Raw genomic sequence first — 20089 nt, 5'->3', positions numbered from 1 at the left:
TTTCTTTTCATCTGATTGCTTATGACAGGACACTGGGCTAAAACTGAAGGACTTGATACTCAGCTATCTTAAATTACTATGGCTTGGCTGGAACCCTTGAAAGCAGGCTTCATTAGCACACCATAGTTCTGACATGAAAAATGTATTGTTATCTCACCAAGGATACTTCTATTGAACTGTTTTGAATGTGAATGTTAGTTTCCTTTATTGTCTGAATACAAAAGACTTCTATTTTTAGAAGAAAAACTGTAATACATACCCTGCAACAACACAAGCTAATTGTACGCTCAGCTGAAGTACACAAAAATCCTAATATCTCCTGGCAGGTACTCTGGAACTGGCTTATGTTAGTCTTAAACCACAAAAATTTGTTGTCATTACTGAGGAGTTTAAAATGAGAAAGCTGTTCTTGCAAAACAGTATTTAATGGGCCTGCAAATAAGAACAGAGCAGCAGGGAACTGCAAAATGTTATCTCAAAAGCACTTGCCTCACCCTTAAATTAAATCCAAAATCAGCTCTTCCCATGGACAGAAAGAAGGGCAGAGCATGCTGGTTTGTCACTGGGCACACAAATGCATGCCATGGCTCAGATGTCACAGCACTCTTTTCAGTAACATTTTTAAGCTTTCAGTAATGCTTCAAGCGCCTAAAATTAAAAGTGAATATCTTGAACAGCCAGGATCTGAATCTTACATATATTTAGAGATTTGTGTTTTGTGATGTAACAGTAGTTCCTCAGAACTTTTCAGTGAATTAATATTGGAGTTGCCAGTTTTTAAAAGATCTCCATCCAAATTTTTGTTAACCCAGGAAAACTATTTAAGATAAAAGTACTGGAAACATAAATCATGTTTTCAGAGCTACAATTTAAAAGAATATTTAATTGCTTCTTAATTGGAGAATGGTCCAATATCTGAAATCATTAGCAGTGTTCACAGCTGAAATTCCTCATGAGCATATTTTTTAAATTATCTCTTTTTTACTTAGTTATTTTGTTCAAGAATCCCTTTCTCATGGATGAGTTGGTAAAAAATGCATCACTCAAAGCTCTGTAAAGAATGCAGCATCTGCTCTGCTTTATGTCAGATTATTTCATCAGCTCTTGGAGAACGATTTGAACAGGGATGTTGGCAGATGAAAATCCTTTTGGTTTGCTTTAAAATTGTGATATATTCATTTCTATTCATTTTAACAAAACATGCATTGTACATGGAGCATTGGAAACTTCTGCAAGAAGAGGGTGGTCTTTTTTATTTCATGCTATCATTTTGGGACAGAGTTGCCTCTGCAGTTCTGCTTCACTAACAGGAGGAAGAACCCCTGGAGACTCTAAGGCACTGCTGCTGTCCTTTCACAGGAGAGGAGGGCCGAGGGATTCTGCTGGTATCAAATCCTTATGAGTTGCTGCAATACCCAATGCTCTACTTCTGCACGTAATGGTGTAGAAAGCCCTGCACGGTCTGATGTTCCCACCAAGTAAAAGTTGTGTGCTCTGTTCTGCTGGAGCCAAGGATTCAAAGTGGTTATTTGAGTTTCTGGTTGGTTTGTTGGCTGTTTAGAGTTTACCATTTAATACATCAAGAAATTCTTATAATTGTCTGACAGGGGATAGAATTGCCTGTATGAGCTTTGTATATTACTAACTGAACTGCCGTTCAATAAAAGACAGTCCTCCCAAATCACATATGTTTAAAATAAGCTTTTTTGCTGGCATTTTTTTCTTTGCTTACATGTTTCCTTTTGAAATTGAGATGGTCCTGTGAAAGCCTGCACACAATTGTGCAAGTAGCTCTAAGCACTGTTTGTCCATGAGGACCTAGGAAGACCCAATGAAATGTTATTAGCTTTGACTCATCTGACCAAAGTATCATCTGCTATGCTCATTAATTACAATAGTTCAGGTGGAAACATTGGTCCTTGAGCTTTATTAAAATTATCTGTTTGGCTTTTTTGGTGGTGGTTGTTTTTTTCTTAGTTTGTTTTTGTTGTTCTGGGTTTTTTGTTTGTGTATGTCTTTGGTTTTTACTCATCTAATGAAAGGAGAACAAGGAAGCAGACATTTGAAGCAGAACATCAGAAAGTAAAAGAGGTGCATGCAGAGGAGATACTAAAATAATGCCTTGGGAACAACTACAAAACCGGTTTAAACATGTGTCACAAACTTTTTTTTCGATGCTAGAATTTTCCAGCATTGGAAGATCAAAATATTCTTGGAAAGCAGTCACTCTAATCTTAGAGAATTCTGATTCAATAATAATAAAATATATCTTTATAATGCAGAAAGGGATTTATGTGACTGTTCAGATGATTCTAGGCATTTGATGTGTTCAGATGAGTATCACATGAGGATTATGTCTAAACTAGTAGGTTAAATAGTGCCAAGGCTTGGTCAAAATTTTGGCACACACTAACCAATGGTCTTCCTGGAATGGTTTAGGAATTAGCCCTGGCTGGGGACCAGCCTGGCCAGGGCCTGGCAGCCTAGACATAGTCAACCTGTTTTGAAGGCTGAGGAAGTTTAATAACATATGTATGACCAGTGATAAATGGGCTGAGCGTCAGAGAACTGGCATTGGCATTGTCTAATTTCCTGATAGCAGACATAGCCAAACTGTCATCCATAAACTCCTAATGGTTTCTGTATGGGTGTTACCACATTGCTTTCAAACAAGGGTAAAACTGTGAAAAGTGGATTTTTGAGAGGAGGGCAAGCAAATGAGAAGCACTCAGACAGATGGCACAGTCAGATGGAATGAATTCCTGAGGGGGAGTGCAGCAGACAGAAGAGGAACAGTGAGCATGGTAAAAATACGAGAATAGCAGCTGCCAAAGCTGTTTCTACAAAAGTAAAGCAGGTCAAGCAAATTGCCTCAGAAGCCTGTCCTGTGCCCAAATCCAAAGGAAAGAACTGAGAAGATATCTTTGCAGGGAAGTGCGGTGCCATGCAGATAGGTGGTGTTGGATGCTGTGCTGCGGCAGCTGTTAGAGAGGAATCGGACACAATCACTTCCAAAGCTCACAGCTGGAAGGTCAGCCAAGGTGGACACTGGGACGAAGAGAAAAGTCCAAGCTCAGCCTGGCAGGCAATGGTGAACACCAAACAGAGCAATGACACAAAGCTCAGACCACAGAGAGACATGAACTGAGATAAATTTGATTCCAAGTGAGTCAACCGAAGATCCAGATAAATTACTAATAAAAGCATGTTTACACTGGCAAAGTGTCAGTGTGATTGCTGATTATCCTCTGCTTTCCCAAAGAGAGTGTTTCCATCCCATGGCAAAGGTGATGGACAACACCTATCACTGGCAAAGAGATCCTGTCTGACAGGTTCAAAGGTTTCATACAAAGGCTTGTTACAGAGGTATTCCTTCCCAGTGTCCTTCCCTAGCAGCAAGGGCAATCATGCTGTCTACACTATTTTTTCCCACCATGGCACAGGCCCTGCTGAGGAAGTACTGTTGAAAGAGAAGAAAGAAGATCCTTCACCTTGTTTTTTGTTCTGTAGTGCTGTAGCATCAGGCAAAGAAGTAACTGTGGGAAGTGCATTGCTTAGCCCTGTAACCCTGGGACAGAGGTGCTCTCTGAAGTAGCATGTGCCAAAGGCAGCTGCAATGGGTTGAGATGTGAAGAACTGGGACAGCATCAGTATATGTAGCGTATACTGAGAAGTCAGCTACAAATCTCTACTGTTTAACTTCACTGAAAAACGTTTATCAGTGTCTGGAATAGTTTTCAGAGGGATGGCAAAAGCGAATTAACTGCCACAGAGCAGTTCCCCAGCTGAATTTCAGTAGATCACTCTGCAACATGGAGACATTAAAGCTCTTCAGCAAAATGGTTATGGGATTGTTTTCGCACAGGCAAACAACAATTTTCTCTCATCTGATTCTTGGAAATGCTCAAAGCATTCTAGCTGAAACTTCTAAAAACAATTCAGACTCAGCCAGACATCCAGCCTGAACAACTGAAGTTTGGCAAAGCTGTAAACAATTGGGTTTCATGGAAGACTAGATTTCTTAATGAAAAATGTCAGGCAAACTTAGATAGGGGTCTCGTTATCAGCTTGCTTTGTATCATGTCTCCTATGTCCCAGGTTAACTTTACATTTGCAAGTTAATTGACATACTTGACTTTTAATACAGCATTTAATATCTGCTCACATTTATACTTTCCATTTTCATCTATTGCTGATTCCCAGTTGATTAGCTATATTTTGCTAACACAATGACGAAAGTTGAGACTAATAAAAATCCTTCAAATGCCTCTGTTAGCAGAGTTTCAGATTTATTTTCTAGATCAGAGAAATCTGTGTCAGCCTCATAAAAGTATCTGGATGGAACATCTTGACTTTTCCCAGTTTCCTCCTTTAAAGAAGGACTCACAAAGAAAATCTGAGAGAAAACTACTGAAGCAGTTGACTTAGATCAACTAGCTATCTTTCTAGAATTAAACAGATGAGACTCAGAACGTACCTACATCGATAAGACCGCTTATCAACAAACCCACTAACTCCCTTCTGTGTTCAAAAAGAAGCATTTTTAAAGATGCGAAAAGTAAAAACAGATGTTTTATTGAATAAATTCATATGTTTTTGTTTATAACTGAAACATCAGAAGTAGTGTCTGTTTTGACTTTCACTATCTTATTCTCAGTGGATTTCATGGTTTCTTAGAGAGTACATGGAAAAAAAGAGATGGTCATGATTGGTGAGCTGACATATACAGCACATTCTCAAAGAAGCCCTAAGAAATTTCTAAATATTCCTTATAATGGTTTCAGCCAAACTTGCAAAGTTTTTTTCCTTTATTTCATCTGCAAATGACCCATTTTGGCAGCACTCTGAAAATATATCAAACTAACATAATGTTTGTAATTTATGTTTTCCTGCCTGCGATGCTCTATGACAGCATTTTTAAGATTAACCTATCTGACACTGCCAGACTTTTCTGTGATGTCCTTGGCAATTTTGACCTATTAATTAGAATGGAGTTTTAATGCAAGTTGTTTAAGGCAGACTTGTTTCCATAAAGGAGGTGTTTTAATTTTAAGGGTTACACAGATGAAACACTGCTGCTCAGAGTTAGAATACAGGTGATTCCATTGAACTGCATGACAGAATTGTGAGGATTTTGCCACCCTTGAGAAGCCTGTGGAAGGAGACTTGTGCCAAAGAAGACAAAACAAAAGAAAATTAAAATACAACTGTACCTACATTAGATATTTCTTCAGCTGTTAAAGGCTACATATCACCAGACTCACAGAAAACCTAGGTTTGTTGCTTTATTCATAGTATAGTGGCAGCATATTATTTATTTGTGCTGGTAGATATTTTTTTCAGTGATGGCTTTGTGCTTGTTTAGGTTCTGTCTATGGAAAGAAACAGCAATATGAGGTTAAGACCAGAATTCTCCAGCACCAAATTAGTTCCTGTGGCCTAGAGAAGGGCTGGGACACTGGCACACTGTCTCTAAAGGCTCAAGGATGTGCTTTTCTCACTGAGCTCTGGTGTTACAGCTACGCATCTCCTCTGCGGCCAAGGCTTTGCCCTTGGGGATTTGCCACCGCAGGGCGACTGGAAGCAGAACAGTCTGACTAGAGCCTGCAGCTGAAATTACACTGGGCAATTTGTTCAAGTAAGCAATTCATTCCAGTAAAAGCATGGGTTTGAGTCCTCTGAAGCAGATTTGGGTCAAATTCAGTATAGACTTCAGAGAAACAAAACCCAAAACCTGAATGTATGAACCACACAAACAGTTCCTTTTGCTATTTCCAACTTTTTTTTTTTCCCTCACACTAACATCACAAGAAGCCAGAGGTGCTATCAGAGTGAAGCACAAAAATGATGCGAAAATGGTTCCTCTGCCTTCTTTTTCCACGTCCCAGTTACCTGTCAAAGCCCAATAGTGGTTTAAGTTCCTACTATACAGAAAGGAACTCTTGTTCAAATTCTCTGCATGATTCAAAATGAGTATTTGAATATAAATGCGTGAATTTTAGGTCACAGGGAGTAAGAAAAACTCTATGAATCTGTGTGCAGCTTCGGGACTTCCCAAGCGTCAGCTCTTGCTCTGGTGAATATTTAAGAATTGCATACAAAGTAGATTTCTCTTTTTTTTTCTGCAAAGAGTGGAGCAATCATCTTAGAACATTTTGCGTATAAAATATTTTCCTTCAGAGGTGGAAGAGTGTGTTTTAATCCCTATATTATAGCAATAAACTATTCTAACTTTTTCCTTTCTGGATTGTATTTTTTTTCATGGTTCCAAACTCCCGCTTGTTTTCCTGTTCTCTAAATTTTGCTAGAAGAGCCCCACAATAAAAACAGTATTTTGCAGTCTCATAAAAAAATTAATCCAAATAAAAACTAATGTGCCTCACCGCAAATCCTGATAAAACATAGCAAAGTATTTATTTGTTTTTCTTTCTTAGATTCAGCCATCAATCAAAAAAGTATACATATATATATATGCACAGTCTTAATCATAATTAATTTTCCTGGGAATTCATTTGAAGGACGAACTGAGCAATGCCTACTTCCCACTTTTCTCTTTGGGTCTCTCTCTTGCATGCTGGCTGCTTCTGAAACCTATCCTCCACCTTCTTTTTCTTCCTTCTTACAACTTAAGAGGTTCAGGGGCGTAACCAGGAGCACTGTAACAAGTGTAAATGTTTTCGTTTTCTGCCTGGGAGGAAGACAGTACTGCATTTGTGAAAAGTTCCTTTTGGGGGTGAATCACTACAGTATTACTGAGTGACTGAATATTACATGAAAACTTTTATGAACAAAGAAATCAAAGTTTGGTTTTCAGGGAATTATACATTAAGATGGATAAAATATTTTTTATACTGACTCTGATAACAAATATGACTGTAACAAAGATATAAGGTTAGAAATAATGTAATGTTTAAAAATATCAGTGGACATATTGCATAGCTGCATGTGCAATATTATTTTTGTTCCCAGATGCAGGTGCCTATTTACTTCAGGCATGGGAGGGGAGATGAAATAAGGGAAAGAAGAGTAGCTGTTGCTGCAACATTAGCAACTGTGGAATGGCTGATATGCTTCACCAACACATGACCTGACCCTATTCTGACCCTTTTTCTGCTGTTCCATTACAAGTGATCACTATGAATAATTGCATAGTACAGAACTGCACTGTGATGCAGGTAAAGCCATGAGGAAGGTAGCATTTTCAGTCTAAGCTAAGGGACCCTTGAGATAGGGTTGATGCTGGGGTGAACTGAAATGTTATCTGTCAGCTGTAGCTGTCAGCAAAAATATTAAAGAAAGAGCAGCTGCATCATGCTACAAGCAGGGGAGTGGAGCAATCGTAGCTCCAAAATAGATTTTAGAGTCAGACAGACTTTTCTTTTAATGAACCCCATTAATAGTCATGGACTGTTTATTTTCAAACCTACTTTGAGCCAGTTGATAATGCTATTGCTTTAAAATGTTTTAAACAAATGCTTGAGATGCAAGTAAAGAAGAGCTATTTAGAATAGAACTTAACAAAAGGTATGTTACTGCTCTTATAAAATGTGATTTTTCTTACTAATCGTTTTCAGCTTCTGTAGATCACCATTTTAGTGTATAAGTGCTGATAAAAGAATAAAATTGATATGACAACAAAAAATCATAAACATGATTCAGCTGGAAGAAAAATTGTTGGCTTACTATACCTTCTGTAGCAACTATTCTTCCATTTCAGAACATTTAATTAATAAGATACTAGGCTATCCTGAAAAAATTTATTAAAGAATAACATCTTACAGTTTTTTTGGGTTGCCATTAAAGAAAATAATAAACAGCAGTCTCTTCTGGATCTTGAATTCCAAGATAAATGTAATAAAGCTTGTGGCGGGGTGTCATTGTTTGCTGCTTGGAAAAACTTATGCAACAGCAGAATGCTCTTCTGATTTTTGAGCTAATGAAGTACAACCAGACAGGGTACATTGCCATGAGTCAGGAAATCTGGATGTTCCTGGACAGAGGCCAAGGGAGCTTAGACACATCAGAGATGTGATGTATATATATCCTCTGGGGGAGATACACTGAGCTGTTTTCAAGCATCTCAAGTTGCCTGGTTCAAGAAGCAACCAAATGACCACCCTGAAATGAAATTACTAGCTGTCTGTTTCTCAGAGTTCCTTGTTTTTACACCAGGAAAACAAGAATGAAATCAGCTGTTCAGGAGAGTTGGAGATTAGATATTAGGTTCAGTTTTGAGACAGTAGGTCCAAAACCCTGAGGGTTTAACTTGGTTCTTTCATTATAAAAACAAAACCAACCCCCCTCATTTAAACAAACAAACAACAACAATAAAATATCAACAAACAACTAAACAAAAAATACCGATATGCTACAATTTACTTTAAGACTTTATACAAACTTCTTGAACTCATACTCTGTCAAAGAATGATATGACTATGACTTTTTTACAAGAGCATGGGTGCTACCATTGTACACATGGGGAGAAGCTCCCTTCTCCACAATGTAAAATCATTTCCTGAAATGTTGCTATGTTTCGGTACAGCCCAATGGTATATATGCAACTCCATAGCATTTTTTGAGCCTTCAAAATGTTGTTACTGTGGGCCCCTATTTTCTGAAGGGAAATTAACTGCTTTCCTAAAGCTGGTTGGGATCACGTAAAACGGTGACACTGATTTATTTTCCTTTGCAATCCCCTTTCTTGCAGCTTAATATAACTGCCCCAGGAGACTTTCATTTTTCACTCTTCCCCTATGCTTTGTGGTGTGGCTACAGCTTTCACTGCAGCTCGCAGCAGAGCAGGATATGCAGAGCAGTTTAGGTCCTGCCCAGTCGCTGCTGGTACACCCAGGTACAAGTGGCTGTTTGGACTTGCACATTTTGCACCTTTTGTCAGAAGAAGCTCTCACAATAAAGACTTGATGTCCCTTTCATTAAATCCAAGGAAGATACATGTATGACTCAGTTCTTTTCCCCCCAGGGAGGCTCTCAGGTAAACTAAGAAGTGTCAACCGCATGCATTGGAATCTTCAGATAATCTTAAAATTTGTGTTTCCGGAGAATACAAGGCAACATGTGGTGGCATAAGATCATCTGGAGCTCATAGACTTCAACTCTCTTGAAGCTATAAGAAGTTTTTTTTTTTCTGATTTTCTCTCTTTTTAATTAAAGCTGAGAGTCATGTAATGGCAAACTAATTCCTATGGTAAGTCCTTATAAAAAATCTCAGTTACCAAGAGAATTGTCCGAGCTGCCACGATTGCTTTAACCAAGCAAGCAGTACTCAAGACCCTGGTTGCTTGCCAGGCCTGTAGAAGACAGGCAGGGCCACAGAACATTTCTTTCCTTAAAGGTCCTTTTTCCTCCAAGCTGTTTTCTTTCACTAGCAACCTCCTTCTTGTACCAGGCAGCCTGTCCTGAGCACTCCCAAAATAATAAGCACCCAGGAGGTGACAGCACCATCTTTGCCCTATTAATTATTTCTGGTACAACTGAACCTGACGGAATGTTTTTGGTTTGGTTTTCCTGAAACATCTTAGCATTGACGTTAGTTTGTTTTCTCTTTTGGTATGATTTTGTTCTTGTAGCTTCCTGGTCACATCCCCAGTCCCCCTCTTTCCTTTTTGTGCTGTACTTTACCAGCATTCCTCACTTCTTGCTACCCGCAACTCAGGGCACAGCTATGCTTCCCTCTGGGAGCTCCTCTAAAAATATATACTCTTGTCATTCAGATTAATTCAACTTCTATTCCTACATCTCCCATTAGAATCTGGTTTCCAAGGAGGGCTATTTAAGTCTCCTTATTCAAAGCTGTTGACATGATGTTCAATACTGCAACATCTCCGGGTGTTGGAGTCACTACTATATTTATTCTTGTAACATCCCAGGTGTTATTACAAGTGTAGAAGTAAATAACTTGCTGAGACTCACACAAGGAGTCAGTGATGTGAAAGCCAGCTATTTAACCAGCTTTTCTCTCCCCTGGTATGATACCTAGCACTTCACATTTTAAGGTAACATTATTTGAAAGGGATAAACAACAAAATTCAAATATGGCATGAAAATTTTGGAGAGGGAACCTGAATTCAGCAAAGTGTTACTGATTAATAAGCAATCTATCAGGTGTCCTGTCACTCTTGCAGCCTGTTCCCTGCAGTGTGATTTAGTCTTTGCTTATATAACCAGTGCTGAGGTATATAAATTAACCCTCCTTGTGTGCAGTTATGGTTGCCTCATTTTGAGATACTCACTGCTCTCTTGGAGGGACTTTTTGAGTTGATAGCAGTAGCCTGTGTGATTGATCCTGCTCTACTTAGGAATTCCTTAACAAACTTACAAACTGTTGTGTTGCATTCAGGGTATTCAGCAAACATGTAGATTATTCAGTTTACTTCTGATATTTTCTTGTGTTTCCTTTGTGCTACCTAAGCTAAGGAGAGCTCATTACACTGTCTATAGGTAACATCACATATTTTTCCAGCTCTTCATTAGTTTTCAGAGACCTGTGGTGATATAGGTTTTGTGGCTAGTAGTGATATTGAACAGAGGATAGAAACTGGAATCACTGCAGGGAATTTATTTTCTTGGAGCCAGGCAGCTGTGTCACTGTCAGAGAGGGCTCTGAACAGGACCTCCTGGGCCCCCAAGTACCACAGCAATCCTGTTGTGTATTTTCATTTACAAATAGGCCAAGTTCTGTATCAAAGGTACTTACATTGACCCCCTCACCATCTTTCTAATAAAAAGCTGTTCCAAAATAATTTTGGGTTTAAGAACATGTTCTCTGAAAGTGGGAAAATCAGTTTAGTTATTTTTTTTCTCCAACCCATAACCTACTTTTAAAACCGCTGCCCACATGGATTCAAGGCAGGGTAGGTAAAGATGCTGTTATCTGGTTAACCCATAGTTTAGAGGCCCATAGCTTCAAAACACTAAGCTTCCTGGCCCCATGCTGAAGCACTCTTTGTCTGTCCTAGCCTGTCCTGGTGTCTTTCAAGGCATGATCCCTTCTTCCTAAATCTCACTAACTTTCTCTATACCTTACCTCGCTATACCCCACTGGAGCATATTGCAGCTTCTTTTATTTAAAGAAAGCTGCCAGGGTAATTTGTATGATCTGTATGTGTGCACAAGTCATATTATCTCCTCAAGTTCCTCTCTGCAGCAAGTGCTGAGTTTGCTCTAGACAAGTACATTGGGATCTGAGACCTCTGTACTCGACTGGCTGTGAGAATTCCCTAGCCTGTTTTCACTCATCTCTACTGACGATGACAAAATCTTAGTTACAGTATCCAGCTTTAGGAATATTACTTGCCTATTAATCAAAAGAGAAGAACACATGCCTTCAGTGAATATTCTTAATAGGTATGACAAATCCTATGTGGAAAGACCACCTGCCACCTGCCTTTGAGTGCCACAAGGCCACTACTTTGTCCTTGCTTGATGCTACAGTAATCACTACCAGGCAAATTTAGATGCTTCCACAACCAAGGGCTTTTTTAAAACCAAAAGAGCTTGAGCTAGTGTCGTGCTAACCAGAACTCCATCTAGGAATCCTCTTTGCCATATGTGCAGCATGCTCTGTTCCTGATTAGGATACAACTGGGGAGAGACGTTCAATTAAAAAAGTGAGCTCAGCCATGGAAGCAGTCTCCAGCTTCTTTAAGAGCAGCATCTCTGTTTTCCTTCCTTATTTGCTTACAGTCTCAGTGCTAGCCTTTCAATTTATTCGACTATGTGGAAATATAAAGATAGAATATACTTAACTTTTTTTTTTTTTTTAAATCATTTTGCAGAGAGATGGCATCTTAATGGCATCATAATTCTAGATATTTGGCTTTCAAATAGAACGTAGCAGGGAGGAGGTTGTGCATTCTAAAAGCTGAAGTACACCAGGATAGAAAATTACATACAAGATTTTTGGTTCGTTTTATGCTTATTTTAGGATATAACACATCAAGCATAACAAAATTGAACAAAAAAGTGCCTACAGATATTACTTCTTTTGCAATTTTGAAAGTGCCAAAGGCCTGTGATTTATGTTACTATCAACCATCTCTCCAGCCATCTTTTATTCAGCTTATGGATTTTAATACACTGATTATCATCACTAGCAAAATAATCCTCAGCCATCCATGTTCAAAACCTTGTGATTTGAGATGTGAGACCTTAGAATAATTTAAAAAAATTATTAATATTATTAATAATTAATTCTTAAAAATTTAAAATTAAAAATACTCAGGTTAACTGAAATAAAGCCCTGAGCAGCCTTATCAGACACTGAAGTTAGTCCCGCTTTGAGTGAGACTGGACAACTTCTGTCAGTTCCTTCCACCTAAATCCTGGTTCTGTAACTCCAGAACTGGCATCTCTCATTCAGAGGACATGCTACTGTGACCCTGCCTTTTACTATTTGCAATGTGATGCCTTTTGTGACTTGGATTCCAGCTTCTGGCTCCTGCCACCCGAAGCGGCAGTGGTTCCCATAGCCAGCTGCTGTGTAACACATAGCTCCTCTGGCACTCAGGAGCTCTGTTGCCATGTGTGCCCCTCCTTGCAGAAGGGACATCTTGTTCTGCACTGTGTTTGACATACTTGAGGACATCTAGCATGGCATTGTTCCCTTCCTTCTTTCTCCTGCCCGGAGTCAAAAATCAGGCTGTTTCTTTTTCTCTAAAGAATTTTATCAGATTGAGGAACTGAAATCCTTATCTGCAGGAATATAACTCATGTTTCTTATTACTACAGAGGTCCTTGTAGAAGACTAAAAGGAGGAGAAATAAGACACTACAGAACTATTGTAACCTTTACCTTAAAAGACAGATCCAAGATTACAGATGGTGGGACAAGTGAGATTTTGGGATAACTATGAATGACCGACACAGGAATTGAATAGCTTTAGCATAAGAAATATATGCCTAATTTTTAAAACAAATTTAGTCAGCCCAACAGAGAACCAGTCATGGTTAACCACATATATTTTGCCACCCTTTTGTTTATGTCCTTGCTTATGGCTTTTAAAGGGATATTGTTTCAACAATTTGGATAATATATTTTAAAAGAAAGAATGTCCTTTGCGTCACATAACTAAAGAGTGTGAGGTTTTATTAATATCCTATCTACTACATTCAGAAATATGAACTTGAGTTTAAATTGTATATGTTTTTCTTCAGTGTATATTTGTTGTCACAGTAACTGCAGTTTTCCCAATAAATGGAAATTGCATAGTTTCCTTACCATTCAGGTTACTGCACTGAAATAGCACCATGAACTCACCACCACTTCTCCCTTCCTGTTGTCAAGCCAGAGCTCATTTAGTTACAGGAACAGGCACTAAAACAGGTTAGTTTAGATATGTGCACATTAGAAAGCTGAAGCAAGTCTGCATAGCCCCATTACATCCTATGACTCATGCCTGTGTGGGAAAGACCTTATTTTCACAGAGATCTCTTAGATAAACAAGGCAAGTTGGCAGCAATTCGATTACACTGATGTTAGCAGCCTCCTGCTTTCCATAGCATTCATTTGCTTTATATTTTCTGAAAAATGCAAGCAGTCTGATAAACCGTAATGAAAATTCTTGTACCAAGGGCACATAATCTTTCATTTTCTTTTTTTTTTTTTTTTTTTTAGTAGGAGAAGCCTTAAAACCAATTTCTAAAAAATCCTTTTCTGTTATTACAATACAGTCCACTTTTATTTTTTTTTTTTTTAAGTTTGTTAGTGAAGCTGTATCTCTTGCTATCCACATCCACAACACACTAGTTAGTTAGATGCCTCTCCCCACCCTGAAAACCTACAAGCCTCTAAATACTGTGGACTTCAGACAGAAAATAGTACTTCCAAAATAGTACTTTTACATATGCACTGGAACAAACCTTTGAACAGCATAAATAATGAAACATTTTATGCTTTGACACGATTTCCCCAAAAAGGAAAAGCAAAAAAGTGACACTTACTGTATTAAAGAGCTCTTAAAGTATATAAACCAAATTCAAAAAAGCTTATCACAAATTCATTGAGGTTTTTGATCTTGTTTTGAAACCACACTGTTTTCTATCTGAGCCTGGCCACATCATAGATAATAAAGATTTTAATCAGCTTTGAAATGAAACTCATTCAGACAATGTACAGCAATCTTTTCGATTCACACACCCCTTTGCTTGTGTCAGCTAACAGCAACTACACTGGTTGCCCATTTAAGGGAAAAAGTACAAGCTCCAGCCCATTTCCCTGTACTTCGGATGTGTTTGTCCCACTCCTTCAGCAATGCATTCTGTAATGCCAAAAAGCATTTGTTTTCTTACAAAAGGCACACACACATACATTCCTGATTAAATTTCAGCAAAATTAAGGAACTGGATGTTGGAATTTGTCAGTTTCTCCTTAGTTCTGTAATACCACATACAGCAATTTTCTATTAACTGGGGATAAAAAAAAGAAATTCCATTTCATTGCCTCAGAACACTGCTCTCTAAACAGCCCAGGATAAATAATGTATTTTAAAAGCTGTATATCCATAGAAGAATGATTTCAAAATAAAATGGAATTGCGCTCTTAGGATATATGCATTTAATGGTAGGAATTGTCTCGTTCTCTGTACTTGCAAAGTGTAAACAATTTTGCTGTCAACCACAATCTATGTAATCTTGATATATCATCTTTAGAGTGTGCTTTACTTGTGGGAAAGATTTATAGTCCAACAAAAGCAGAATGAGAATGACAGGGCAAACCCATCTTGAACTGAAAAAAAAATGGTGTCCCAACTTTGCTATGATGGTAAGAATAAAAAGTAATACAGAAAGTGCAGATTATCTGCAGAAGCTGCAAGAGGAGGTGAAAAGACCAAAAATAAAAAGAAAAATCTAAACAAGTATCCAGAAAGACACAATTTTCCAAAATGCATTAAGTGTCCCACAATCTTCAACATGATTAGAAACTCCCAGTGTCTCTTCTGAACAGGAAACAAGGATAATTGCTCCTCTCCTTGGGACACCTGTACCTCAAAGAATAGCTATAGAACTGTGTTATAAAAGCTTTATTTTTCTAGTATCACTAACTTGGTACAAGTACTAGCTACTAAATGAGAAAAAGAGAGGTTAAGAAATCTTAATTATTTATTAAATAATTTTACCTCAGTTAACCAATATCCTCCAATATCAAGAAAATAACTGTATTCCCCAAATAATCCCACTCTTCTGTATAAAATTAGGAAACAACGTTCAGTATTTGAACAACATCATTGAGAGAAATGAAAAGAGAAATGGCTACAAATGAAAAGTACCAGAATAAGGTGATAAAGCTGAAAAGTATAGGTGTTTGTGCTTCTTGGAAAGAAATATTTAAATTTTTCTATGAAATAGATTATAATTATTTTAGCACATACACTATTTTATCTTTCTAACTTTCAATTCTTATCTTAGGTTTTACATTCTAAATATTTTCAGTGAAATGGGTAGTATGAATAGATGAAATGGAGTTTCTTCTCCTTTGCCTTGCTGTTTCATCTGGTGTCTTCACAAATATTATAGCTCTATTTCTTCAAATGGCATTTTAGGCATGTAGAAAGACAAAACCACTGCCCCCAAATTCAGCTTATATATTAAAATACTATGGCAAACTGCAACAACAAGCCTTGAGAAAGGAAGGGAAGAAACAGGAAATTAGAGAAAAAGTGAAACGTCTCTTAGGAAAAAAAAATATTTGGACAGGAATATAGATGATCCATTCTGTTAAATGCTCTTGAGGGGACGGGAAATTTATCTGTTAATTATTGAGCACTAAGACCTGATCTTATTAAACTCAAAGGAAATCTCACTCTAAACTCAGTGGCATAAACCTGGCCTCTGACTAAGCACAGCTCTGAGGCACATTCTTAATTTATGCCTTGGGGGCACATCAAGTGAGTTAGATGAGATTACCAAAAGCCTTAAATTAAGCATGTGTGGAATCTCTGCCAACAGAAAGATCCTGTATCAGGAGGAGTTTTACCTGTATCAGTAAAAGAGATTTTAGTATGGAAATGGCTACACTGGAGAAACTGTGACCCAGAGGAACATAACAGGGCATACAAGTAAAAGCAGAGATTTCCACAAGCTGCTTTCCAGGGAAGACTTCAGGATTAGTCTTTCCATGACATTAGTGGCAGGTGCTACAGTGAGAGCCACTATAGAAAACTCATAGATTGTTAGGTCCATTTCAAGCTTACTAAAGCCAGTAGCAGAGAGGATGGACCAGTTAACAACAGAGCCAAAGGTTAACGGAGTTCCAGATATGAGCTAGAGGAGAATGGGAAAATCGGGGAAGATGTAGGCAAGGACAGAACACTGCTGAGATTTGAAGATGGATTTCAAGTCTGCATTTGGTGTTAAAAAGAACCAGACATTCTATAAAGAGACTGGAAGACTGAGGTGATGACAAAACACTCAGTTAAGATGATGACTTTAGCTGTGGCTAGATTGGCTAAAAGAGGCCATAAATTATAATATTGCTGTAATGAAGGTGAAAGAATGAACCACAGGCAGAATCTGGAAGTGGATTCAGATTGGGAGGAATACACAGTCTTTAGCACCACGAAAAGCAACATTTGTTCCACAGTTATGGGAGTATAAACAAAATCAAAATAATATATAACGGGGAAAATAAATGGCTATGCTATGTTGTCTTCCAATAAAATCTCTACAAGGGAGTGTATCGCCAAAACCTAAATGACTTTTTGATTTGATATAAAATCAAGTTTGGTTTCACTGTAGTCGTTAGTAGAATTGGCTATTCTTCAAATATGAAACCATCTGTTGAATAGCCATATTACATATTCCACAGATTTGATTGGAAAATCTCAGAGCCTCTTTGTGGACACCTGTTGAGAAGAGTAATTTTAGCCTCCTCCTCCATTTTGAAGTGGAAAGGAAGACAGATGCATGTAAAACCACAAATCCATGTGTTAGAGTTGGAAGTTGCTATCAGACTGTTCAAAAGTCACTTCATTTTTTAACTATTAGGCTAATAAATTTACCTTTTGCTTTTAAAAACTTTGCTAAAAGTATATTGTGCAGAAAATGTAAAACTGTAAAACCATACATTATACTGAGCAACAACTAAAACCAAAAAGCAGCCAAAATTAGCATAGCATTTTCCCCAGATTTTGTCATCTCTGTATATTCAGAACATCAAATTTGCCATTTCTCCACAGTTTATTACTTGTCAATTAACTCAGTCAAAATAAGAAACAGTAATTTTCACCCTAATGTCCAGATGAGAGAAACTGTATGAATACATTGTCTCAGTTTTAGTTCTCACTGTATAGCTTTCTTATGAAAAAAGAACTTTCTCAGGATATGTCTATATTAAAAAGCAATAACAAAGTTTCCTTTTGAGATTTAGATTTGGGATACCACAGTGCTGTAGTAATTCCACAGTAATGACTATCATATTAAATCATGCCCACCAAAAAGTATTCTTATTTAGTGTTTAAGTAGTGTGCCCCTTGCTATGAGATAAAGTGTAAACTATATTTTTGCTTTTAAGAATTTTCCTCCATCCTAATACTTTACTTATCTTATTGTTTAACAGGCAATTACGTTCTCAGCCACGAAGTCAAAGTTCATTCAATCTGTAAGCACGTCACTGCTAAGATGTGGTATTGATGTCATTTATATAGCATGCAGGGATGAAACTAGAATTATTTAGCTAAAGCAAGACCATCTCATCTTCCTGAGGCAGTTCCCAGAGTCCATAGACTAAGTGTCAAACAGCACAGACAGCAGAGACTCAGTCAGTCCATTCTTTCTTCAGGACAAATATTTTTCATATGAGACAATTCTACATAAATCTGCGAACAGGAATTTTGCAGGGGTTAAGTACGGTCTTTAAATCTTTGCTTTCATAACTGAATTCACATTGCATATGAATTAATAATCAGTACATACTTTAAAAATTCATGCATGCTATATTTCTTTTGTTTGGAGAAAATGGGTTTAAAAGACAGGGTGGGGGGAATTCATTCTTCAATTGACCACACAGCTTTTGTCACTTTAGTCAAAGCAAACCGTATTTATTAAGCAATTCCTCCCCTAAATTTCATGACCATTGTGGGACCTTAGGATATGCATTTCCAATAGACAAACAGGCTTCCATTCTGCTGTCAGGCTACAACCTCTGAGCACTGGTTTCTCATTTATTTTGCTAAAAAACACAAACAGTTTAACAACAATGATGCAGCTTAAGCACACTTGGGTACAATAAACATAAGGTCAGTCTTTAGGATGGCTGGATTATACAGCTAATCATCCAGAGATTAATATTCGTTCTATGTAAATAAGTACAAGAGGAAGAACCAAGAGCTGTTGTCACAAGGGTAGTACGAACAGCACCAGGTGTGCCTGTGTGCTAAAAGTTAGTAAGGAAACAAAAAGTACAAATGCGCTGTGTCACAAAGTATTCAGTTAATTCAGTTACCGAATGGCTATTTCCTCTTACTTATCACAAAGGCTGTCACTGTTTTTAATAGCTGCTGCTAGACTATCACTGGTAAGGGATGATATGTATTCTATTCTTAAATGTTGGTTTGTCTTCTGTCAGCATGTAAGCAGATAGAAGCAAGATACAAGGCAAAACCTATATATATATTTTCATATTATGACTAGCTACTTGATTATCCTCATTCTAAGAGCTGCAAAAGTTTTTTAAGCAATGTTTTCCTGTGATTAAAGTGAAAAAAAAAAATCTAAAACTTTTATCTCAGCTTTCATCTACCAACATTTCCAAATCATGCAGAAGATTGTTCATAGTAGGAAAGAGACAATAGTCACTAAAAAGTTTTTAAAATCATGTATTCGAGCAGTTAGCTCAGTCTTACCTGTCAGCAACACGAAACGAGGAATATATCCTTTACAATGCAAGATTGCAGCCGCTCGTCCCACAGCACTACCCCAGCAGTAGACTGATCCAGCCCAGGAGAACACAAAGAGCGAAACTTTTCCCACTTTTCTAGGTCTACCAGCAGCTGAAGTAATGAAAGAAAGGGGATAGAGAACAGAAGACCAGAGCCGCTTCTCACAGAAATCCCAGGCAGGAGAAGTAGGAGATATATTCTGTCTGTGTCTCACCCAGACTTTTGTTTGAAAGTTTTTTCAACTGTTGCTAGGTGGTGTTAGGCTTTGGCAGTTTAGTTCTCAGATTGTATTTCCCCTCTTCTGGTCTCTTCACACAGTGTTACAGCAATGACTTTGTTGAGCTCAGCTCGCTTGTGCTATATTTAACCAGTGTTCTCAGCAAGTCAAGCCTGTCAACAGCTGAGAAGTTTGGAGCAAGCTTCGCTGAGTTCCTCAGCTGCTGAATTATCAGTGGATGTAGCACTGCACAGCCCAGCTACTACATTCACTGCAAGATTGTGGGGAAACTGTCAAATCCTTTTAAGGGCTTCCAGTGACTTCACGGGAGTAATTACTATTTAAAGTACTAAGTACAAGATGTGTATTTAGGCATATATTTTAGACTGCTAGAGAAAGGATACTTGTGTTCACAGCAGATGAGTTCAATTATTTATACAGTGAGGATTTTCCTAGGACAAGTAGGAAGTTTATAATTTGAAAGGTATGCACTTCACTCGAGGAAAAATTACACGTGGGGAGAACTTTCTGCAGCATATTTTTTTACAGACTTTAAATATATTAAGACGACACAGAGAAATTAATGAAAGGCTTAGGCTGGAAAATTTTCAGTGTGATATTTAGTCCAAAGACAACTGTTTCTCCCAGAGCAAGAGCTTCCTACAGTAATTCGTACTCTGTCTATAACTGTCATTGAAGAAGAAAAGGAAAACCACACAAATCCCAGTTTGTTTGATATGAGTATTAGGAATGCATTACTCCAGGGCTGTATACATGCTGATGTATCCACACTTGCTTCTGGACCTAATTACTGTTCCTAATTTTAAGCCGTAAGTCTCTTAATCAACAGACCAGCAGTAACTTTGGCCAGGTTTCAGACCACAAACCACCATTATATCAATATTCTCCAAAGACTTTTCAGATCCCAGACTCCACAGTGAAGCTCTACCACCTCATGGCAGAACAGAAAATTCCTTACA

General features: G+C 37.9%; 1 protein-coding gene across 9 annotated transcripts in view; it reads right to left on the bottom strand.

Annotated features, from left to right (window-relative positions):
* Nucleotides 1–19217, bottom strand: part of FILIP1 (filamin A interacting protein 1) — a 108648-nt gene extending 89431 nt beyond the window's left edge. For all 9 annotated transcript variants that reach the window (XR_014183688.1, XM_082048756.1, XM_082048760.1 and 6 more), the window contains exon 1: nt 18857–19217. The gene's annotated coding sequence lies outside the window, so the exon portion shown is untranslated. The remainder of the gene's footprint in view (nt 1–18856) is intronic.
* Between the last annotated feature and the right edge of the window lie 872 nt (nt 19218–20089).

This window comes from Streptopelia decaocto, assembly GCF_964273445.1.
Source record: "Streptopelia decaocto genome assembly, chromosome: 3".
Classification (NCBI taxonomy): Eukaryota; Metazoa; Chordata; class Aves; order Columbiformes; family Columbidae; genus Streptopelia; species Streptopelia decaocto.
Note: the sequence above shows the minus strand (reverse complement) of the source record. Positions and strands in the feature narration are given on the sequence as shown.